The 25,981-nt window shown below is 39.6% G+C and overlaps 1 long non-coding RNA gene across 2 annotated transcripts; it reads right to left on the reverse strand.

The window, feature by feature from the left end:
- Positions 1 to 17,930: 17,930 nt before the first annotated feature.
- LOC131307980 (uncharacterized) lies at positions 17,931 to 25,690 on the reverse strand. Of its 2 annotated transcripts, XR_009194267.1 has the most exons (4): positions 25,382 to 25,690; positions 21,778 to 21,940; positions 19,061 to 19,209; positions 17,931 to 17,979 (listed from the first exon to the last, which is right to left on the reverse strand). It is a non-coding gene; the product is annotated as an uncharacterized LOC131307980 (long non-coding RNA). The 2 variants fall into 2 exon arrangements; XR_009194266.1 differs by lacking the exon at positions 21,778 to 21,940 and having other exon boundaries at positions 25,382 to 25,679.
- Positions 25,691 to 25,981: the final 291 nt, after the last annotated feature.

The following is a 25,981-nucleotide window of genomic DNA, read 5'->3' on the forward strand; positions in this document are numbered from 1 at the left end:
CTCATTATTTTCTCACAATAGTTGATGATTGCACACACACTACTTGGGTGTATTTATTGTGTTACAAATTGTTAGCTTTTTCCAAAATCCAATTTTTCCTCAACATGGTCAGGACACAATTTAATACCAAAGTTAAATGCTTCGTTCTGACAATGGCTCTGAATTCATATCTCGTGCAATTCTAAAACTATTTCACGACAATGGCATTTTACAAGAACTAACCTACATTGATACACCCCAACAAAATGGTGTTGCTGAACGTAAGCACTGTCACATATTAAATGTGGCTCGCTGCTTACGTTTCCACGCCCATCTTACCATCAAATTTTGGGAATTTATCATGCTCTGTACTCAGACACATGGGTTAAGTCCAATTAATACATTGAACGCCCCCATTGAGGGCCATGGACAAATGCAGGCTCACCATCTGCACCTCCACATTTGTTTCATTACTTACCAAGGAGAAAAGATTTTCAACCTAAAAAAAACAGCAGGTCAGAACCTGACTGTGGAATGAAAACAGATTTGGCTAGCAAATTAAAAAACTGTCTTTGGAAAAACCTTTTGAAAACTACACACTTTTTAAGAAACAAAGAAAATATATATGTTCAAATTTTCAAAAACAGTTTCCACTATATGAAAGCAAAGAGCATTAAAAATTTTCATTGTTTCCTTTCCGAAATATACATTAGAAAAGAATTATATTGAAACAATAACAATAACACTCTGCTAATGAAAAATAAATATCCGCTGAGTGAAGAACTACAAATTTTTAAGAATTGGATGTAACTGATGACAAGAACCACCTGGGTCCCAATCATCCCCTTCAAAATGTTGAGGGGATTGGGCACGTAAAAATATGCTTGCACTTGGTTTCATTCTTTCCTCCACAAATGATATCTGGCATCATCACACATATCAGAAGCCGGAAAAAGAAAATAGGCCAAACACAAATACACGTAATTCCTATTGGCATCTGGGCGGGTTATCGAGTGGACATTTTCATTTTTTTTTTTGCAACATCATATCATTGTGAATTTCGAATAAGTAACTACTATTAATTTTGTCGGTCAACTTAGCTTATTTACTTTGTCTAATTTCTAATTCCCAAAAGATATGTTTGGATGGCGGGAATAGAAAGGCATAATGGGAATCTAAATCGAATTTCCCACCATTCCATACTTTGAGTGGTCCATTACAAGGAATTCCATTCTAGTAGTGGACAATTACATTGACCTTTAGCGACGGACAGAAGAAAACTTCCAAGAGCATTGAATGCTCTTCATGCATGATCTTCCTAGAGTGTCTATAATTTCAGCTCTTGGTCTTCCATCCCCCACTTAGGTGCCAAGTTGCCAACAAAAATTGAACGTCTAGCCCTCCCTTCCTTAGAGGGTAGTGTTACCCGCTAAGGTAACCATATTGCTTTTCCTAACTACCGGATCGTGTCCCATTCAAAATAAAGCCGCTAGAGTCAATTTCTACCCATCTCCTTCTCTTAATTGTTACCATCGGCCGTAGCTATTTTGCTGTTTTTAACTACTCCATCGGCCAATCTACCAAAGCAATGTCCAAACCACACTAACACATTCAAAATAAGCATTTTTCCCCCCAATTTCCTGCTATATTCTCCCGCTAAACAAACAAAGCTTAGTCATCAAGTAACTGTCAAAAAGTAGGGAGAGAAAGAGAGAGAGAGAGAGAGAGAGAGAGAGAGAGTACCGATAGTAGTGTCTTTGAAGATTTTGAGAAACCGAAGAGGATCGAACTGTGGGAGACCACAGTGACAGGGCTTCTTTCCACCACCGCTTAACGATATCAAAAGCGTCGAATTTGTTAGTCCAAATGCAATTCTAGCCCTTGTAAATCTCCTTGATCGGTTCGGAGTATTCTGCGCGTTTGAAGTCTTGGTGGTTTGAGAGAGAGAGAGAGAGAGAGAGAGTGTGGTTGTGTTTTGAGTCTCTATCAGTGCCATGGGAGGACGGTGGATGCTAAATTGAACGCGTTTTTTTACTTAGTTTATGACGAAATCGTGTTTGTCAACCATGCATTCTAATTACTAGCCGTGATCTTTTATTCCCTAGTCGCGGCAAATTACTCTTGGCCGCTTCGAATTGCTCATGGCCGCTTAAAATTGCACTTGGCATTGAAAACTGCACTTGAACGCTTAAAATTGGACGTGGCTGCTATAAATTGTTCTTGGCCGCGACAATTTGGTCGTAGTTTAATTTTATGAGGAAAGCGTGTTTGTCAATCACGATTGTGATCCCCGGTTCGTGATCTTTGCTTCCCTGGCCGCAGCAATTTACTTTTGGCATCCTAAAATTTCACTTAGCCGCTGAAAACTGCTCTTGGCCGCTTACAATTGTACTTGGCCGTTTAAAATTGCACCAAACTGCTCTTGGCCACTTAAAATTACAATTGGCCACCTAAAACTGCTCTTGGCCGCTTAAAATTGCACTTGGCCGCTTGAAACTGCTTTTGGCTGGTTAAAATTGCACTTGGCCGCGGAAAGCTGGTCTTGGCCGCTTAAACTTGCACTTGGCCTTTCGAAATTGCTCTTGGCCGCTTAAAATTGCACCTGGCCGGTTTAAAGTGCTCTTGGCCGCTTAAAATTGCAATTGGCCTCTTAAAACTGCTCTTGGCCATTTAAAATTGCACTTTCCCGCTTAAAACTGCTCTTGGCCGTTTAAAATTGCACTTGCCCGCATAAAAGCTATTGGCTGCTTAAAATTGCAATTGGCCGCTTCATACTGCTATTGGCCGCTTCAAAATTGAAATTGAAATCCGAAAATTATGTTTGCCCTTTGAATATCAGATTCAGTTCGCATAGATAAACTTCTACAAAATGGAAATGGATGCATTGATTATATAGCATTATAATGCAGTATTTTGCCTCTGTGAGAAGAAAATAGTGAGAGTCAAATGTCACAATCTTTTTTTAATTTTCTCGATTGACGCATCTCTTCCTTGTGTCATTGGTTTGTTCATTGAAAACCATTCCCGCTGATACTCAAATGAATCTTTTATGTGCCCAACTGAAATTAAAAGGTTTAGTCATAGTAGATTGATATCTTACATTCAAAGATTCTAACCTTTTTCTCACGATACCTATGTTTTTGACAAATTTACGTATCCTTCTATCGGTATCGAATCCCATATCATATCCGTGCTTTATATATTTAAACCAAACCAAACCTTAATTCCCATCATTTGGGTCGGCTACATAATTTGTTTTCTCCATTGAGCGCGTCCAGTTCCCTGATATTCAAAAAAACCTAGATCCTTTGGACCTAACACATCATAAGGGTTGTGCCCCAGATTTGCCCAAAAGCTCATACGCACCCCCAATCACACAGAACACAAGCAATTTATATGGTTCCCTAAAGAACGGGTACATCCACAGCAGGAGAGAAGTGTTTCACCGTATGAGAAATACAAAAATGTTACATGGGGTTACCAATCACTCAACTTCTCAGTGTATCTCTCTCAACGCACACTCTCCTGCCAGAGCGCCAAAGCCTTACTTGAGGAGCTCGGCTACCTCCCAAAGGAGGAGCCCTCACACTACTCTGCTCTCTCCGCTCTGTTATTACATAGACCTTCAGCGACGGAATGAAGAAAACTTCCAAGAGCATAGAATGCTCTTCGTGCATGATCTTCGCAGAGTGTCTACAATTTCTGCTCTTGGTCTTCCTTGACGCCATGGTTGACGACATCACCATTCTATCCCCGCTTGAGTGCCAAGTTGCCAACAAAAATTGAACTTCTAGCCCTCCCCTACTTGGACAGTAGTGTTACCCGCTAAGGTAACCCTATTGCTTTTCCTTACTACCGGATCGTGTCCCATTCAAACTTAAGCCGCTAGAGTCAATTTCTACCCATCCGCTTCTCTTAATTGTTACCATCAGCCGTAGCCATTTCGCTGTTCTTAACTACTCCATTGGCCAATCTTCCAAAGTAATGTCCAAACCACATTAACACATTCAAAATAATCATTTTTTTACTCAATTTACTGCTATATTCTTTCGCTAAACAAACAAAGCTCAGCCTTCACCGATGTTATCAAGTAACTGTCAAAAAGTAAGGGGAGAGAGAGAGAGAGAGAGAGAGAGAGAGAGAGAGAGAGAGAGAGAGAGAGAGAGAGAGAGAGAGAGAGAGAGTACCGATAGTAGTGTCTCTGAAGATTTTGAGAAACCGAAGAAGATCGAACCGTGGGAGACCACTGTGACGGGGCTTCCTTCCACCACCTCTTAACGATATCAAAAGCGTCGAATTTGTTAGTCCCAATGCAATTCCACCCCTTGTAGATCTCCTTGATCGGTTAGAAGTATTCTGCGTGGTTGAAGTCTAGGTGGTTTTAGAGAGAGAGAGAGTGGTTGTGTTTTGAGTCTCTCTCAGTGCCATGGGAGGACGACGGTGGATGCTGAACTGAACACATTTTTTTACTGAGTTTATGACAAAAGCGTATTTGTCAACCACGCATTTTAATCCACTGGCCATGATCTTTCATTCCTGGGCCACGGCAAAGTACTCCTGGCCGCTTACAATTGCACTCGGCCGCTGAAAATTACTCTTGGCCGCTTAAAATTGCACTTGGCGTTGAAAACTACACTTGGACGCTTAAAATTGCACGTGGCCGCTAAAAATCACTCTGGGCCGCTAGAAATTGGGCGTAGTCCAATTTTATGAGGAAAACGTGTTTGTCAACCACGCTTGTGATCCCCGTTTCGTAATCTTTTCTTCCCTGGCCGCAGTTATTTACTTTTGGCCTCCTAAAATTTCATTTGAACGCTCAAAACTGCTCTTGGCCGCTTAAAATTGCACTTTGCCACTTAAAACTGCTCTTCGCCTCCTAAAATTGCACTTGGCCGCTTTAAACTGCTCTTGGCCTCTTAAATTTGCAATTGGCCTCTTTAAACTGCTCTTGGCCGCTTCAAACTGCACTTGGCCGCTTAAAATTGCACTTGGCCGCTTAAATTTGCACTTGGCCGCTTAAAACTGCTATTGGCCACTTAAAATTGCAATTGGCCACTTCAAACTGCTCTTGGCCGCTTAAAAATGCAATTTCTTTATATTTTTTTTATTTTTGACATCAAATTAAAGTGTTCATTTAATTTGGTGTAAACAAATAAATTTTTTTTTCGGAGTTTGAAAATGCACGAATTTTCTTAAGGGACATTTAAATTGGGAAGGTAGAAGTATATGTTTCTTAAAGTAATTTTTCATTTCTTCCGTGTTTTTCCCCTACAATTTCCCTTTTCTTCTCAAGGAAAGACATTCTATGTTACTACATCCGTCCTGTTACTACATCCGTCCCCTTGTAATAGTCTTTTTTGCACTCATTTTGTTGGACATAACCCACGTGTCTGAGTTCAGAGCAGATGGCCGTCCATCTACAGCTGGTGGAGAGAAACGTGATTGTATGCATTGGAGCTTACCAGGAGTTACGGATACTAGGAATGACTTTTTTATAGCTCATCTAAACAACATTAAGGAGCGGATCTGAGATGTAATTGTACTATTTCTTACCGAAGTTGGTTAATTTGTTGTTGGAAAAGTTGTATATGTTACGCAGTCGTTCTGTTGGAATCGACATGGGTTGCCGTACTTTCTTGCTATGGTTGAGGTCGACTCCTGCATATTTTGTTTTGTACTTACCAAAAAAATTTGTACTGTCTGATGACTGCAACAGCACTATGACTTTGTAATTGAGAAAACATTGAAGCGGTGTGAGCAGGATTTCATTAACCATTTCTTGTTTACAGGTGCCCTTTATGATCAATCCAAAGGAGACTGCAACCTTTCAGCCCAAAGGGTAATTGATTTGGTGGCATATGCGTGTTTACCGTGTTAGAATTATTTGCAAAGTCTTTTTTGACATGCTTCAGTGCGAAGTAAAAAAAAGAGCAAAAGTTATTTTGTTACAATTATGATTCTTTTCCCTTGAAGGATGAGAGGATAGAGGAGGAATCAGTAGGCTTTGAGGTGGCAAGCGGTGGCGTAGCCAGAAATCTTGTTCGGTGGGGGCACCATTAAATATACAACAAATGATTAAAAAAAATGAACTTGGAACATAAAATTTGCTCGAATTCATGTGTAGATGATGTGTAAAACCATAAAGGTAAGAGAATCTTTTTAGAGAACCAGTAATTTTTGGGATACAATTTGCCATGACTTTTATAATTTAGGTGTAAAATTGAAAGTACTAGAAAGTGTAGTGGGGCCTGTGCCCCAACTGGTATTAAATTTGATAAAGGTTTAGCAAAGCAAAACTTATTGCAAAATTTGACACCAAAAATAACTTCGCCAAAGTTGCACATCAAGTTTGGCTACCCAGAACCTTTGGCAGGCCAATGGGTTTACTTAAACTGTCATCCAATGTAAAACTCTTTTCAACACAGTATAAAATGAATTAATTTTCCCATATAAATATATATAGTATTCATAAAAAAACAGGTCATTCTCAAATTTGAGGCCTAAAGCTCATATTCGTCACTGGCCTAATAGACAAGTTGGCTCTACCACTAGTGTTAAATCCTCCCTCCATCTCCATTTAATGGTAATAAATTTTTTGTTTTTTAAATGGGTTATATTTTTAGGGGAATGATTTTCATTCTTTTTTTAAATATATAAATGCACTCCATTTTTTGTCGTTTAGTAAAAAATAACACATAAAAGTTGCACTGAAAGACATGGAGAAGAATGCATTTTTAAAAAAATAAAAAAAGGAACCATTTTTTATAAATGCACTCCATTTTTTGGCTTATAGCGAAAAATTATACATAAAAGTTGCACTAAAAGAGAAGGGATAGAGTGCATTCATAAAAAAAGAAGTGTGAAAATCATTTACCTACTTTTAAATTGCTAATAAATTTTACATCCAATATGGATCTTATTTGATGTAGATCTCAAATAGTTTATTAGACAATATTTTCAAAATCGCATAAAACATTATGAATGACACGATGTAAGAAAATTGAAAAGTGGTACGAACTTTCAAAAAAGACTATTAATCTGCTCTGAACTCAGACACGTGGATTATGTCCAATAAAATGAGCACAGAGCCATGGAGGGCCTTGTACACCGTAACTCCTATTGGATCCGGGATAACATAAGGGGTAGATTTATACTTCCCTGCTTTGACCATCAAGAAGGCACTCTTTACCATGTATCCAGAAGCCGCAGAACGCGAGTTTCTTAATAGAGGAAAAGATAATGCACCCAACGTTTCAATTCAGCAATAGATTGTACATAATGACCGAGAGATAGTATTACCCGTGTCCCATATTAAAGATGAGGATATCATGGAAACTAAAATATTGGGCCATTTTCCTTCTGGAACATCAACAAATTTATGTATCTTTCTATTTGTATTGAATCTCGTATCCTATACATGCTTTGTACATCTAAACAAAACAAAACCAAACCAAACCAAACCTTCATTCCAAATCAATTGGGTCGGCTACACCATTTCGGTACAAAATACTCATGAGTCGACCTCAACCATAACTAAAACCTACTGCAATCATTATCGGTTCAAACAACACAATGGCTGCGTAAAATATACAATTTTCCCAACAACAAAAGAACCCTTGCGGTAAGAATGAAACAGTTACCTCTCAACTCCGTTCCTCACCTTGATGTTGCTTAGATGAGCGATAAACAAGTTATTCCAAGTATCTATAACACCCAGTAAGCACCAGTGCATACAATTGTTATGTTTCTTTCCTCCAGCCGAAGATGGATTGACATCTACTCTATTAGCGAACATCACGGGAAGATCACTCCACACACGGCAACAATCAATTAGGATCATGATTAGTCCCATAATTATTGGATTATTATTCTACGAGAAAATTTCAAAATGGCATATGAACTTTGCACCAAATGTCACAGAGACACCTGAACTTAAATTTATTTTAATTAAACATATGTACTAACAAAATTCCCAAATTTAGACACCTGAACTTAAGTTTATTTCAATTAAACACTTGTACTAACAAAATCCCCAAATTTAGACCCCCGTCGTTATACTCCGTCCCAAAAATTGCTAATTTGACATCTCCAACTTGTTTAAGTTGCCCCATTGCACATGTTTCCAATAGAGGACGATGCAGCCAAGCGAAACCCATCATTAGAAGTCTGCCGAATAGAAAGAAGAACTTGGTTTGGGCAAAAAAAACATGGTTTGGAGGAAAAATAACCTTAACCTAATTTGTCACGCCCTGAATTTTCAACATAATAATAATAATATTTTCAATTAAAATACTTCGCAACAATTCAATGTAATACCCCCAAATACTTTCCATAATCCATCCAAGAGAAAAAAATCAAGTTTTAAAAGTTTACATTAATGGCACACCTGCCCCAAATTCTTAAACAATAATCCTAAGAGAGTAAGGCAAAAGAATATAATTGAAATTACGATTATATCATCAAAGAGATTTTACAAAAGATGCCATGGTAATTCCTCGGTGTTAGCTTTCAAAAGTATGGTCAAATGCACAGCACGCACTCCATATCAATGCCCCTGAGAGGTACCTGAAAATAATAATAGGTTGAGCTACACTAGCCCAGCAGAGAAATCTTTGCTCAAACTATATGCATATGAGATGATTTATGCACCGGAAAGAACAATGACAACAGTAAGATTCTCACATGAACCGAAGCAAGGATCTATGACTTGATAATCGACACCGTTTCCACACTTGAAGCTTAACACTCTCTAAGTTCTCCGCTTTCAATATGTCGAATGTTCTCGATTTCTTTTCCGGGCAAATGGGACCCCGTGCATCCCATATTCATTCCGGCATCACACCGAGCGGTAGATCCGTGGCTTTCTTGTGCACTTTCGGGCATTTGGGACCCCGTGCGTCCCATTTTCGGCATCCCACCTCATAGTGGTTCCGTGGCTTTCTTCGTATCGTTCTATTGTTCTAAAACGCAATTTTTCATTCTACAAGCCTCAATACCGTATAGCATAATGCATGTCAAGTCCATATCCTTCATAAAATATGCCACAATGCTCACATAATAACCCGAATGCATAAACAAAGGAAACAAGTATCATATTCATTTAGTTTTATACTTATCCTTATTATAACGAGGTCCAAAAGAGTAGGGACGAACAACGAGTCGTTGGAACACGAGCAACAAAGTTTAGAGATGACTAGAATATGATTGGGGAGTGTTAGAGGTGATCCGGAGCCAATACAATCGACGAATAATCAACAGAGTTCAAAAACAGTTTTCTTAGGCATTGGTACCAATACCTCAAAAAGTAGATAATCCAGAGAGCAATCCAAGATTAAGGGTATTGATACCTCAAAAAGTAGGTATTGATACTAAGGTATTGATACCTAAAAAAAATGGTATTGGTACCAAACCAATCCAGAGAGCAATCTGAGATCAAGGTATTGATACCTCAAAAAGTAGGTATCGGTACCACTGCTTGACAGTGGACGATTTGCAGAAAACGAAGACTATGTATAATTTCGATTTCAACCAACTAAAGCAAAAATTTGGCACACAATCAACCCATAAACATTTAGAGAGAGTAAGAATTCCCTACCTCGCCTTGGAGAACGGGATTTGATCAAGCCCTAGCCTTGAAATTCGAAATCCTTCGAGAATACTCCTCTCCGAGCTATATCCAACGAGATACGGGCTCAATAACAAGAATGGATGAAGGATTGAAGATTATTTATCTTGGGTTTTGAGTGAGGAGTGAAGTTTTTGGTGTTGGAGGAGGAGAGAGAGAGAGTGCCGAGAGAAAGGGAGAGATGGGGAGTGAGAGAGAGAAAGTGAGGAGTATTTTACTCCTCTACATACACACCCACACATATATATACTACCCACACTTCAAATTGCACATGCACCCTCCCACAAACAATTCTATCACATTCACCCCAATTCATTTAAACTCAATAAAATTCATATTTTTCTTAGTTAAAATACTTAATAAATCTTTTATTAAGTTTTTCAAAAATACGGGTCCTTACATAATTGATTTCCCTCCATTTCTCTCTCCAGAAGTCTTCCTATGGTTCCACCATCTCCCTCACTTCAACCCTAGACCTGAAGTCTGCCTATGAGTTTCACTTGGGTGCATCATCCCTTGTTAGAAATATGTGCAATGGGGCAACTTAAACGGGTTGGAGATGCCATGTTAGCAATTTTTGGGACGGAGTTTAATGGCGGGAGTCTAAATTTGGAGATTTTGTTAGTACATGTGTTTAATTGAAATAAACTTAAGTTCAGGTGTCTAAATTTAAGGATTTTGTTAGTACAGGTATTGAATTGAAATAAATTTAAGTTTAGGTGTCTCTGTGATATTTGGTGCAAAGTTCATGTGTCATTTTGAAAATTTTCCTTATTCTACCTTCCATACTTATCCTTTCCTAGTTAGTTGCATCTCTATCCTATATATGTATAGCTGTATTCTATAATTAATTCTATGGAGAAACAATTCATATTCAACAGAAATTCTCGATTTATCATGGTATCAGAGCGCGGTTCGTGCTCTTCTTCTTCCGCATAAAACACACTAGAGGAACACAGCAGCTTCAATCTTTTGTCCATCTTTACCGACATGGCCAATGCCCAAGAGAAGATTCAGAAATTAATTTTTGATAACTCCTCTCCTTATTTTTTGCACTCTACTAATCATCCCCGAAATCCCCTTGTTGATGTTGCCTTGACCCACACAAACTATGGGTCTTGGAATCGTGCTATCACCATGGCTCTTTGTGCGAAAAATAAATTAGGCTTCATCGGCAACTCACTCCCGTCCCCAACAGATGAGGATATTAAGCCCCTTTGGAAACGAGTTTCAACAATGGTTCTTTCATGGATGCTTAATAGCATCGACAACTCGATCACACCAAGTTTAACAAGTTGCTGCACGCCGTATGAACTGTGGTGTGAACTCGAGTCAAGATTCACTCAAGGCAATAATGCTACCATCTTCAAATTCCAAAGGGAGATCGGCAATCTTCAGCAAGGTAATCTCAACATCAACAGTTTCAAGACGCTTAGGGATCAACTTGATGGTATCGATCCACCTCCGGAATGTACGTGTAACATTGCCAAGGCATGGCAAAAAAAGGTGTCGAATGGACATGTATACCAACTTTTGATGGGTATCAGTGAACCCTATCATGTTCTTCACACTCAAATTCTCACCATGGATCCGCTACCCGACCTTGGGAAGATCCATGGCTTACTAATCTCAGAAGAACACACAAAGACTCCACAACTCGTCCCCACCATTCAACCCATCCAAGAAGATTCGGCAATGATGAGTCAGAAAATTCAGCCTCAACAAAATCGATCCAAACCCCACAATGGGCAGCAGCGAAATCCGCATGTTCGTCATTTTTTTCCACAAAATCAAACAAGAGGCCAATCTTATACCCAACCCCAACAGCCCATTTATGCTGGGCCTACACCCCGCCAGCAGCACTCTTCGGCCCGCAACAATCAACCTCGCTAGCCGCAGCACGCCCAACGGTTTGACCTGCCAACTCAACCCAGTAAAGATCCAAATGCTCTATGCACTCATTGCAACCGTATGGGTCATTACAAGTTGATCGGGATGTTTTAAGCTCATCGGGTACCCGAATTGGTTCTTCAACTGCCTTCCGAACCAATCCAATTATGCAGCACAATCATCCGTCATGGATTTCAATCCTCACTTGAGTCCCACCGAGGCATCCCAAGCATATGAATTTATGATAATCCGTCTGCACTATTTTCTGGTAATACCAATTTTTATTTCACATGATTGGATTATTGATAGTGCAGAGGGGCCTTATCTTACATGACGCCCCATCTATCTCTTTTAAACTCATACATATACAGTCACAGATAAAATTTTGCCAGTTCGATCGGCCTCTGGTTCTACTCAATCTGTTTCCCATACAGGAAAATAAATATCACTCCTTCCATTACCCTCTTTGATGTATTGCATGTCCCTAGCTTTTGTTTCAATTTATTATCTGTACAAAAATTATCCTGTGACCTTAAGTGCATTGTTTTCTTTTTTCCCAATTTTTACCTCTTTTAGGACCTGAAATCAAAGACTGTGATTGGAGCGGGTGAGGCACACAATGGCTTGTACTACCTCCGCACATCACTCTCAACCGCCCTCGAAGCTCCAACCGATGATTCCACCCTATGGCACCAAAGATTAGGTCATCCATCACCTGCCAATTTACCTCGTTCTCTTATTAAACGCACTACTAATAATACTTGCCCTTGTGATGCTTGTTTGCGCGGCAAACACACTAGACTACCTTTTAATTGAATTCTCAATAAAAGTGATATTCCGTTTGCTCGTATATTTGTTGACATTTGGGGTGGCTATCATCCTCCTTCAACTTGTGGGGCTCGTTATTTTCTCACAATAGTTGATGATTGCACACGCACTACTTGGGTGTATTTATTGTGTTACAAATCGGATGCTTTTTCCAAAATCCAATTTTTCCTCAACATGGTCAGGACACAATTTAATACCAAAGTTAAATGTTTTCGTTCTGACAACGTCTCTGAATTCTTAGCTCGTGCAATTCTAAAAATATTTCACGACAATGGCATTTTACAAGAACTAACCTGTGTTGATACACCCCAACAAAATAGTGTTGCTGAACGTAAGCACCGTCGCATATTAAATGTGGCTCGCTGCTTACGTTTCCATGCCCATCTTCCCATCAAATTTTGGGAATTTATCATGCTCTGTACTCACATGGGTTAGGTCCAATTAATATATCAAACACCCCCATTGAGGGCCATGGACAAATGCAGGTTCACCATCCACACCTCCACATTTGTTTTGTTAATTATCAGGGAGAAAAGTTTTTCAACCTTAAAAAAAACAAAAGGTCAGAACCTGACTGGGTAATGAAAAAATCTTTTTAAAACTACACACTTTTTAGGAAACAAAGAAAATATGTTCAAATTTTCAAAAACAGTTTCCACTATATGAAAGCAAAGAGCATTTCAATTTTTCATTGGATCCCAATCACCCCCTTCAAAATGTTGAGGGGATTGGGTACGTTAAAAGATGCTTGCACTTGGTTTCATTCTTTCCTCCACAAATGATATCTGGCATCATCACACATATCAGAAGCTGGAAAAAGAAAATAGGCCAAACACAAATACACGTAATTCCTATTGGCATCTGGGCAGGTTATCGAGTGGGCATTTTCATTTTTTTTTTTGCAACATCATATCATTGTGAATTTCGAATAAGTAACTACTATAAATTTTGTCGGTCAACTTAGCTTATTTACTTTGTCTAATTTCTAATTCCCAAAAGATATGTTTGGATGGCGGGAATAATGGGAATCGAAATCGAATTTCCCACCATTCCATACTTTGAGTGGTCCATTACAAGGAATTCCATTCTAGTAGTGGACAATTACATTGACCTTTAGCGACGGACAGAAGAAAACTTCCAAGAGCATTAAATGCTCTTCATGCATGATCTTCCTAGAGTGTCTACAATTTCAGCTCTTGGTCTTCCTTGACGCCGTGGTTGACGCCATTCCATCCCCCACTTGGGTGCCAAGTTGCCAGCAAAAATCGAACTTCTAGCCCTCCCATCCTTAGAGAGTAGTGTTACCCGATAAGGTAACCATATTACTTTTCCTAACTACCGGATCGTGTCCCATTCAAACTAAAGCCACTAGAGTGAATTTCTACCCATCCCCTTCTCTTAATTGTTACCATCGGCAGTAGCCATTTCGCTGTTCTTAACTACTCCATCGGCCAATCTACCAAAGTAATGTCCAAACCAACCTAACACATTCAAAATAAGCATTTTTTCCCCCAATTTCCTGCTATATTCTCCCGCTAAACAAACAAAGCTCAGCCTTCACCGAAGTTATCAAGTAACTGTCAAAAAGTAGGGAGAGAGAGAGAGAGAGAGAGAGAGAGTACCGATAGTAGTGACTCTGAAGATTTTGAGAAACCGAAGAGGATTGAACCGCGGGAGACCATAGTGACGGGGCTTCCTTCCACCACCGCTTAACGATATCAAAAGCGTCGAATTTGTTAGTCCAAATGCAATTCCAACCCTTGTAAATCTCCTCGATCGGTTCGGAGTATTCTACGGGGTTGAAGTCTAGGTGGTTTTAGAGAGAGAGAGAGTGGTTGTGTTTTGAGTCTCTCTCAGTGCCATGGGAGGACGACGGTGGATGCTGAATTGAACGCGTTTTTTTACTAAGTTTACGACGAAACCGTGTTAGTCAACCACGCATTCTAAGCCACTGGCCGTGATCTTTTATTCTCTAGCCGCGGAAAATTACTCTTGGCCGCTTACAATTGCCCTTGGCCCCTGCAAATTGCTCTTGGTCGCTTAAAATTGCACTTGGCGTTGAAAACTGTGCTTGGATGCTTAAAATTGCACGTGGCCGCCAAAAATTGCTCTTGGCCGCGAGAATTTGCTCGTAGTCCAATTTTATGAGGAAAGCGTGTTTGTCAACCACGATTGTGATCCCCGATTCGTGATCTTTTCTTCGTTGGCCGCCGCAATTTACTTTTGGAAGCCTAAAATTGCATTTGGCCGCTAAAAACTACTTTTGGCCGCTTAAAACTAATTGTACTTGGCCGCTTAAAATTGCTCTTGGCCGGTTCAAACTGCTCTTGGCAGCTTAAAAGTACAATTGGCCTCTTAATACTGCTATTGGCTGTTTAAAATTGCACTTGGCCACTTCAAACTGCTCTTGGCCGCTTAAAATTGCAATTGGCCACTTTAAACTGCTCTTGGCCGCTTAAAATTGCACATGGCCGTGGAAATTTGCTCTTGGCCGCTTAAAATTGCCCTTGGCCTCTGAAAATTGCTCTCGGCGCTTAAAATTGCACTTGGCTGGTTCAAACTGCTCTTGGCCGCTTATAATTGCAATTGACCGCTTAAAACTGCTCGTGGCCGCTTAAAATTGCATTTGGTCGCTTAAAACAGCCCTTGGCCGCTTAAAACTGTTATTGGCCGCTTAAAATTGCAATTGGCCGCTTCATACTGCTATTGGCCGCTTCAAAATTGCAATTGAAATCCGAAAATTATGTTTGCCCTTTGAATATCAGATTCAGTACGCATAGATAAACTTCTACAAAATGGAAATTGAGGCATTGATTATGTAGCATTATAATGCAGTATTTTGCCTCTTTAGAAGAAAATAGTGAGAGTAAAATGTCACAATCCTTTTTGAATTTTCTCGATTGACGCATTTCTTCCACGTGTCATTTAATTTGTTTGTTCATTGACAACCATTCCCGCTGACACTCAAATGAAGCTTTTATGTGCCCAACTGAAATTAAAAGGTTTAGTCATAGTAGATTGATATCTTACATTCAAAGATTCTAACCTTTTTTCTCACGATACCTATGTTTTTGACAAATTTACGTATCTTTCTATCGGTATTGAATCCCATATCATATCCGTGCTTCATATATTTAAACCAAACCAAACCTTAATTCCCATCATTTGGGTCGGCTACATAATTTGTTTTCTCCATTGAGCGCATCCAGTTCCCTGATATTCAAAAAAACCTAGATCCTTTGGACCTAACACATCAAAAGGGTTGTGCCCCAAATTTGCCCAAAAGCTCATACACACACACCAATCACACAGAACACAAGCAATTTACATGGTTCCCCAAAGAACGGGTACATCCACAGCAGGAGAGAAGTGTTTCACCAAATGAGAAATACAAAAATGTTACATGGGGGGTACCAATCACTCAACTTCTTAGTGTATCTCTCTCAACGCACACTCTCCTGCCAGAGCGCCAAAGCCTTGCTGGAGGAGCTCGGCTCCCTCCCAGAGGAGGAGCCCTCACACTACTCTGCTCTCTCCGCTCTGTTATTACATAGACCTTTAGCGACGGAATGAAGAAAACTTCCAAGAGAATTGAATGCTCTTCGTGCATGATCGAATGCTCTTCGTGCATGATCTTCCCAGGGTGTCTACAATTTCTGCTCTTGGTCTTCCTTGACGCCATGGTTGACGACATCACCATTCCATCCCCCACTTGGGTGCCAAGTTGCCAACAAAAATTGAACTTCTAGCCCTCCCCTCCTTAGAGTGTAGTGTTACCCGCTAAGGTAACCATATTGCTTTTCCTAGCTAACTACCGGATCGTGTCCCATTCAAACTAAAGCCGCTAGAGTGAATTTCTACCCATCCGCTTCTCTTAATTGTTACCATCAGCCGTAGCCATTTCGCTGTTCTTAACTACTCCGATGGCCAATCTACCAAAGTAATGTCCAAAACACACTAACACATTCAAAATAAGCATTTTTTTCCTCAATTTACTGCTATATTCTCTCGCTAAACAAACAAAGCTCAGCCTTCACCGAAGCTATCAAGTAACTGTCAAAAAGTATGTAGAGAGGAGAGAGATAGAGAGAGAGAGAGAGAGTACCGATAGTAGTGTCTCTCAAGCTTTTGAGAAATCGAAGAAGATCGAACCGTGGGAGACCACAGTGACGGGGCTACCGTCCACCACCGCTTAACGATATCAAAAGCGTCAAATTTGTTAGTCCCAATGCAATTCCAGCCCTTGTAGATCTCCTTCATCGGTTTGAAGTATTCTGCGGGGTTGAAGTCTAGGTGGTTCTAAAGAGAGAGAGTGAGAGAGAGTGGTTGTGTTTTGAGTCTCTCTCAGTGCCATGGGAGAGGACGATGGTGGATGCTGAACTGAACATGATTTTTTACTTAGTTTATGACGAAAGCGTATTTGTCGACCACGCATTCTAATCCACTGGGCATTATTTTTCATTCCTTGGCCGCGGCAAAATACTCTTGGCCGCTTACAATTGCACTCGGCCGCTGAAAATTGCTCTTGACTGCTTAAAATTGCACTTGGCGTTGAAAACTGCACTTGGACGCTTAAAATTGCACGTGGCCGCTAAAAATTACTCTGGGCCGCTGGAAATTGGTCGTAGTCCAATTGTATGAGGAAAGCGTGTTTGTCAACCACACTTGTGATCCCCGTTTCATGATCTTTTCTTCCCTGGCCTCGGTAATTTACTTTTGGCCGCCTCAAATTGCATTTGGCCGCTCAAAACTGCTCTTGGCCGTATAAATTGTACTAGGCTGCTTAAAATTGTATTTGGTCACTTAAAACTACTCTTGCCCTCTTAAAATTGCACTTGGCCGCTTTAAACTCCTCTTGGCCACTTAAAATTGGAATTGGTCGCTTAAAATTGCTCTTGGCCGCTTAAAATTGCACTTGGCCGCTTAAAACTGCTATTGGCCGCTTAAAACTGCAATTGGCCACTTCAAACTGCTCTTGGCCGCTTAAAATTGCAATTTCTATATATTGTTTTATTATTTTTGACATCAAATTGAAGTATTCATTTAATTTGGTGTAAACAAATAAATTTTTTTTTTCGGAGTTTGAAAATGTACGAATTCTCGTAAGGGACATTTAATTGGGAAGGTAGAAGTATATGTTTCTTAAAGTGATTTTTCATTTCTTCCGTGCTTTTTCCCTACAATTTCTCTTTTTTTCTCAAGGAAAGACATTCTATGTTACTACATCCGTCCCCATGTAATAGTCATTTTTGTGAATTTCGAATAACTAACTACTATTAATTTTTTCGGCCAACTTAGCTTATTTACTTTGTCTAATTTCTAATTCCCAAAAGATATGTTTGGATGGCAGGAATAGAAAGGCATAATGGGAATCTAAATCGAATTTCCCACCATTCCGTACTTTGAGTAAAAACTAAAATATATGTGCACTACTTGTCATGCCTACTTTGATTTGTTGCTATGGAGCATTTTGCACATCTCAGAAAGAATTTTCAAAGCACCAACCAAACAAAGCATAAGGGTCATACCATATACTTTAATTAGAACGCTATTGAGGCCAACAGCAGCAGGCATTAGAGGCGTCACAGATAGACCCCTTTTTTTTTTTAAAAAAAAAGGGTGTTTTTACAAGGTCAAACTTCGAAGGAGCGCACCACCTAAAACAAGAACGACTGAGAAGCAAATAAGTAACTCAATATTTCAACATGAAAAACTGATAAACCAAACCAAGTGAACATTCAAGTGTGTACGATTTAAAATCGTTGAACTACGAAACAATAAGTGTAAAAAAGCTCCTACCTCTCTCGTGTGTGGTAGCTTCTCACTAGGTGTCACTCGTTCAGTGGTTATGGTAAAAAAAAAAACAAGAAACGTCCAGTAACTTTGGCAGTTACACCACAATGACTGCACAACCAGAAGGATGTGAAATCAAACTGAGAGAGGACTTCCACAAAGGGGTAGATTCGTACTTCCCAGCTTAGACTATTGATGCAGGGCGCCTTATGAACTGCGGAATAAAAGCGCAACAAAGATGAACACAAACTATAAAGTTAGAGATAACGCTCTCTAGACTCTTTTAATTTCAATAATAATCAATAACTCTCTTGCCCAGAAGGCTTACAACTTATTAAATAGTAGAGAAAACCCTAACCCTAATTGATTCGCCCCATACTGGAAACGGAATCAATTAATGAAGAAAATTGCCAAAAAACGGAAAAATTCAGAATAATAGAAAACTGGAAAATATCTCCCAAAAGAACGGCTTAATTCGGATTCTCCTTGCCTAAGTTATAAGCAAATCAAATCTTTCCTTAAACGGCAAATTTGGGCTTTCGGGACCGTAAACGGCTAAAAAACACACAGCACATGGCCAAAGGCCACGAGTCTTGACCGTTTCGGATTGAACCCAAGTGGGCCCAAAGCCCGATCCCCCGGTAAGGTATTTACAAAAAAACCGGCTAGTAGAAATCATGCTTGCAGGGGTACTACTCCGCTATGGCATCTGCATCAACCATCCATAAGGGCATTCTTTACCACGTATATATAAGCCTCAGCACTCGAGTTTCTTATTATAGAGGAAAAGATAAAGCAAGAATCCACAAGGGGCTGATTGCCCCCGTACCTATCCCTAACTACTTACGAGTGGAAGTTCTTCATTCTCCTATGCCCAATCCACTTGGTGAATATACATTTCAATTCAGCAATAGATTGTACATAATGACCAAAAGATCGCATTACCAACGTGATAGTGTCCCGTGTTGAAGATGAGGATATCTTGGATACTAATAGCTTGTGCCCATTTTCCTTCTGGAATATTAACATCAACTCTGTAACCCTCTTTATACCCAAAAGACTTCAGCACATCACCATTACTGTTGGCTGACCACCTGTACAGCATACGAACAAAGTAAATCTGTGAGAAACCATGTCACATAGACTCGGGTACGGGTATGTCTAAGCCTTAGTAGCACGAAGCAGGGGCGGGAGAGCGGAGGCACCTAAAAGCTCCTAGGGAGTGTGGTTATCAATTTGCCAAAATCAATTCCATAAGCGCCAAAATTAATCCCTATAAGAAATTGATTTTGACACTCTCCTTTGGCAGTGTGGTTATCAATTTGGAGAGTACCAAAATCACTCCTGTAAAAATTGTTGTAAAAAAGATTTTTGCGCGAGGGGCAATTGTTAAAAACACTTTTGTGACACAGCTTCAAAACACACCAAAAGTGTTTCTCTCTTTATATATTAGAATATATGACACATTTGTAAAACACACCAAAAGTGCTTCTTCCTTTATATATTAGAATATATGACACATTTTTGTAGTACCTGCCACAAAGTGCATGGTGCAAGTGTAAATGTGTAATGCATAAGTCGGAGCAACGCAAGGCCAGCGGGACACGAAATAAGCACTCCTCTCCTCTCAAGAAAGGCTTGCCCCGGGTCAAGTCTTTCATCATTGCGATTCAATTTCTACATCGTTGCCTGCCTGCCATCGTTGTCATGGTCAACCATATTTTAGTGAAACAAGTCTTCCATGGAAAACTACAGATAGACTTGAAACACACATAATAATTAACTAACCTGGCTAAGGGCTGGTTGGGCTTCTGGTTCATCTTAGCAAATTTATGATGTCGAAATTGACTGGGATTACGTTAATTAGCTGGTGAATTGATTAATTCACTTTCGGGTGTGAACAATCGGGTCCGCTTTAACTAGCTGAATATGATTTTCAGAATTGCTCAAATCATCTAAACCTTAAGCATGCTCATGTGATCACTTAGTAATCAAAGTGAGTACTAGCTAATAATATTCCTAGAGATAAAATAGAATTTTCAGATCAACTTTTCCTCATACGCGACGATGATCAGTAGACTGATTATCTTTTTGCCTGGACCGTCACACCTCTGGCTATGGTCAATTACATGACGGTCAGGATTTATGATAGAAGAAGAGCAGAGTAACAAGGACTGAAAGATACGAGTTAATCAAAGCATGGGTTGTCAAATTACAGATCTTCTACTAGATGGAATAATCAAAACATCGAATTTTGGACTGTCGCCTGAAGAATGCTTAATCTGGATGGTACTATATTTAACACGTTATCTGGGTGATGTGTTAAGTAACATATAGGAGAGGAACGATATTTCTCTGTGACCAACAGATGGAAATGTCTTCCACTAGAACTTCGAGCTCCAAATTGTTTCTCCCTTCCCACTTACAAGATCTGTAAAGCTTATGACCATGTAAACCTTGAAATGCCCTGACAAATTAGTCAAGATTCATATGTTCTTAGATTCAATCATTCGTTATTTCTATGCAGTACTGTTAGTGAAGCCGATTGTCAGCTTGTACATAGCCTTTTGGGTACAAAATACTCATGAATCAACCTCAGCCACAACTAGAACCTACTGCAACCATTATTGGTTCAAACAACACAATGACTGCTTAAAATATACAATTTTCCCAACAACAAATGAACCCTTGCGCCTTGCAGTAAGAATGGAACGGTTACCTCTCAGCTCCACTCCTTGATGTTGCTTATAAACAAGTCATTCCAGGTATCCGTGATACCCAGTAAGCACCAATGCATACAATTGTCATATTTCTTTCCACCAGTCGAAGATGGATTGGCATCTGCTTTGAACTCAGACGTGTGGGTTAGGTCTAATATATTGGCATCTGCTTTGAACTCAGCCGTGTGGGTTAGGTCTAATATATTGCATGCAGAGCCATTAAGGGACATGTACAAATGCAGGTTCACCATCCGAACATCCACATTGATTCTGTTGCATTTCAGGAAGAAAAGTTTTTCAACCTGAAAAAAAAAAAAAGTAGGTCAGAACTTGACCGTGGAATGAAAATAGGTTTCGCTAGCTATTTTTGAAAACTGTCTTTGAAAAACATTTTGAAAACTACACACTTTTCAGTTTTCATAAAACAAAGAATAAGTTCCAAATTTTCAAAAACAGTCTCCGCTATATGAGAGCAACGAGCGTTCCAATTTTTCATTCTTTCCTTTCCGAAATAACCATAAGAAAAGAAGAAAATGAAACAATAACATCATTAAAAATGTTTTTCCCATAAAATCAGTTTGATTGAAGGGACTTCATTACAAAATCAGTTTTTCCCATATCTATATCTTCTATCCTGAGTTGATGGAAAGTATTTAACCTTCAATCAAACCTTATTCATGAAACTATGAAAGCTACAAAATGTCACCAGTAAAAACCTACCATAAGAAATTCCACATGATTAATAACACTCAGAGTCTTTAGTTAGAGAGTGTCTTGAGTCTTGATTCTTACCAATTCAAAGTTTGTTTCTTCAAGCTACCTCTAGGAACTCGAATTGTGGATACATTGTTCTACTTCTCGTTATGAACCTCGCGAACTATGTTCTATAAGGTATAAACCAGTCAAGATACTACATACACTATCAGCTCAAATAATGCTTACCTACCATATGGCACCAAAAGAATTGTCGGACGATATACCATAGTAAGGTTATACTCAAGAAATGTAAATCCACAGTCCGCTCCGACAGGACGCCAAACATATTCCTATCAACTTCAAACCCAGCACTGTTAATCATGTATAAACTCAATACTAGTGTTCAAACCTATGAAACAAAAACCTATAATAAAAAGAAGAACAAAGGAAAGACCAAGGTACATAGGAATCGTGAAATCAGACCATGTAATGAGTTAATACGTACCCGCCCATTTTAAACTGCCGGTTGCTAAGAAAATATAAGAATCAAGATTAAGCATCATATTATCCATCAAGATTAAGCATCATATTATCCACTGTTTTAATTCTAAAAGATACGACAAATTCAAATTTCATCCTACATCAAATCATATAAATAGAGAAAGCTAATTTGACCAGCATGCTATGGAAATCTACAAAAATGCCAGCTTTGGAGAGTAAGCTATATGATCAACAGGGTGTGATGACTGTTCTGAGACAAGTTCTATGTTTAGCCGTCAATGAAAGACCAAAAAATCAAACCTGTGAAGCACGTACATATACTTCAATCGGAATGGTATTGCATTCCAGCGTTCATGTTTTTTCGTCCGAAATCCGATTATGTTTTCCCTCTGAATATCAGATTCAGTTAGCATAGCTAAACTTCTACAAATTGAAAATTGAGGCATTGATTATATAACATTAGAATGCAGTATTTTGCCAACTTTGAGAAGAAAATATTGGGAGTCAATGTCGCACAATCCATTTTGGATTTTCTCGACTGACACATCTCTTTGTTGTGTCATTTATTTGTTCATTGACAACTATTCCTGCTGATCTCAAATCAAGCTATTATATGCCCAACTGAATTTAAAAGGTTTAGTCATATTAGATTGATATATATCTTACATTCAAAGATTACAACCTTTTCTCAAGATACCTAAGTTTTTGTAGTAAATTCAAACATTTGACAAATTTATGTGTCTTTCTATCCGTATTGAATCTCGTATCTTATCTGTGCATCGTATATTTAAATTATACCAAACCACACCAAACCTTAATTCCCAATCAATTGGGTCGACTACATAATTAGTTTTCTCCATTGAGTGCATCCAGTTCCTTGATATTCAAAATATCCTAGATCCTTTGGACCTAACACATCAAAAGGGTTGTGCCCCAAATTTGCCCAAAAGCTCATATGCAACCCCAATCACACAGAACACAAAAAATTTACGTGGTTCTCCAAAGAACAGATACTTCCACGAGAGGAGAGGAGTGTTTCACCATATGAGAAATACAAAAATGCTACATGGGGGTACCAATCACTCAACTTCTCAGTGTATCACTCTCAACGCACGCTCTCCTGCCAAAGCGCCAAAGCCTTACTAGAGGAGCTCGGCTCCCTCCCAAAGGAAGAGCCCTCACATTACTTTGCTCTCTCCATTCTTAGACCTATAGCGACGGACTGAAGAAAACTTCCAAGAGCATTGAATGCTCTTCATGCATGATCTTCCCAGAGCGTCTACAATTTCTGCTCTTGGTCTTACTTGACACCACGGTTGATGTCATCACCATTCCATTCCCCACTTGGGTGCCAAGTTGCCAAAAAATTGAACTTCTAGCCCTCCCCTCCTTAGAGGTTAGTGTTACCCGCTATGGTAACCATATCGCTTTTCCTAACTACCGGATCGTGTCCCATTCAAACTAAAGCCGCTAGAGTCAATTTCTACCCAGCCCCTTCTCTTAATTGTTACCATTGGCCATAGCCATTTCGCTGTTCTTAACTACTCCATTGGCCAATCTACCAAAGTAATGTTCAAACCACACTAACACATTAAAAATAAGCATTTTTTTCCATTTTCCTGCTATATTCTCTCGCTAAACAAACAAAGCTCAGCCTTCACCGAAGTTATCAAGTAACTGTCAAAAAGTAAGTAGAGAGAGAGAGAGAGAGAGAGAGAGAGAGAGAGAGAGAGAGAGAGTACCGATAGTAGTGTCTTTGAAATTAAACTTTTGAGAAACCGAAGAGGATCGAACCACGGGAGACCATAGTGACGGGGCTTCCTTCCACCACCGCTTAACAATATCAAAAGCGTTGAATTTGTTAGTCCCAATTCAATTCCAGCCCTTGTAGATCTCATTGATCGGTTCGGAGTATTCTGTGGGGTTGAAGTCTAGGTTGTTTTAGAGGGAGAGAGAGAGATTGGTTGTGTTTTGAGTCATTCTCAGTGCCATGGGAGGACAACGGTGGATGCTGAACTGAGCGGGTTTTTTTACTTACTTTATGATGAAAGTGTGTTTGTCAACCACGCATTCTAATCCACTGGCCATGATCTTTCATTCCCTGGACGCGGCAAATTACCTTTGGCAGCTTAAAATTGCACTTGGCCAATGAAAATTGCTCTTGGCCGCTTTAAATTGCACTTGGCGTTGAAAACTGCTCTTGGACGCTTAAAATGGACGTGGCCACTAAATATTGCTCTTGGCCGCGAGAAATTGCTCGTAGTCCAATTTTATCAGGAAAGCGTGTATGTCAACCACGATTGTGATCCCAGTTCATGATCTTTTCTTCCCTGGCCGCGGCAAATTACTAATGGCCGCGTAAAATTCCACTTGGACGCTGAAAACTGCACTTGGCCGCTTAAAATTGCACTTGGCCGCTTAAAACTACTCTTGGCCGCTTGAAATTGCACTTTTCCGCTTCAAACTACACTTGGCCGCTTAAAACTGCTCTTGGCCACTCCAAACTGCAATTGGCCTCTCCAAACTGCTCTTGGCCGCTTAGAATTGTACTTGGCCGCTTAAAACTGCTCTTGGCCGCTTAAAATTTGCAATTTCTATATATTGTTTTTTTTATTTTTGACATCAAATTAAAGTATTCATTTAATTTGGTGTAACCAATTAATTTTTTTTTTTCGGAATTTGAAAATGCACGAATTCTCGTAAGGGACATTTAAATTGGGAAGGTAGAAGTATATGTTTCCTAAAGTAATTTTTCATTTCTTCCGTGTTTTTCTCCCACAATTTCTCTTTTCTTCTCAAGGAATGACATTTTATGTTACTACCTCCGTCCCCATGTAATAGTCTTTTTTTGCACTCATTTTATTGGACATAACCCACTTGTCTGAGTTCAGAGCAAATGCCCATCCATCTATGGCTGGTGGAGAGAAACATGATTGTATGCATTGGAGCTAATTACCGGGCGTTACAGATACTTGGAATGACTTTTTTATAGCTCATTTAATTTGGTGTACACCTAAACTCCTATTGGATCCGGGATAACATAAGGGGTAGATTTTTACTTCGCTACTTTGACTATCCGGAAGGGCACTCTTTACCATGTATCCAGAAGCCGCAGAACTCGAGTTTCATAATAGAGGAAAAGATAATGCACCCAACGATTCAATTCAGCAATAGATTGTACATAATGACCAAGAGATAGTATTACCAGTGTCAAACCACACTAACACATGCAAAATAAGCATTTTTTCCCTCAATTTCCTGCTATATTCTCTCGCTAAACAAACAAAGCTCAGCCTTCAATGAAGTTATCATATAACTGTTAAAAAGTAGGTAGAGAGAGAGAGAGTACCGATAGTAGTGTCTCTGAAGCTTTTGAGAAACCGAAGAGGATCAAACCGCGGGAGACCACAGTGACGGGGCTTCCTTCCACCACCGCTTAACGATATCAATAGAGTCGAATTTGTTAGTCCCAATTCAATTCCAACCCTTGTAGATCTCCTTTATCGATTCGGAGTATTCTGCGGGGTTGAAGTCTGGGTGGTTTTAGAGAGAGAGAGAGAGTGGTTGTGTTTTGAGTCTCTATCAGTGCCATGGGAGGACGACGGTGGATGCTGAACTGAACGCATTTTTTTACTTACTTAGTTTATGATGAAAGCGTGTTTGTCAACCACGCATTCTAATCCACTAGCCACGATCTTTTATTCCCTGGCTGCGGTAAATTACCCTTGTCTACTTACAATTGCAATTGGCTGCTGAAAATTGCTCTTGGCTGCTTAAAATTGCATTTGGCGTTCAAAACTGCTCTGGGATGCTTAAAATGCATGTGGTTGCTTAAAAATTGCTCTTGGCCGCGAGAAATTGCTCGTAGTCCAACTTTATGAGGAAAGCATGTTTGTCAAACCCGATTGTTTAAATGGATAGCTTTATTTGACCACGACTTTCTGCTCCT

The sequence above is a fragment of the Rhododendron vialii genome, chromosome 11a, assembly GCF_030253575.1.
Source record: "Rhododendron vialii isolate Sample 1 chromosome 11a, ASM3025357v1".
Taxonomy (NCBI): domain Eukaryota; kingdom Viridiplantae; phylum Streptophyta; class Magnoliopsida; order Ericales; family Ericaceae; genus Rhododendron; species Rhododendron vialii.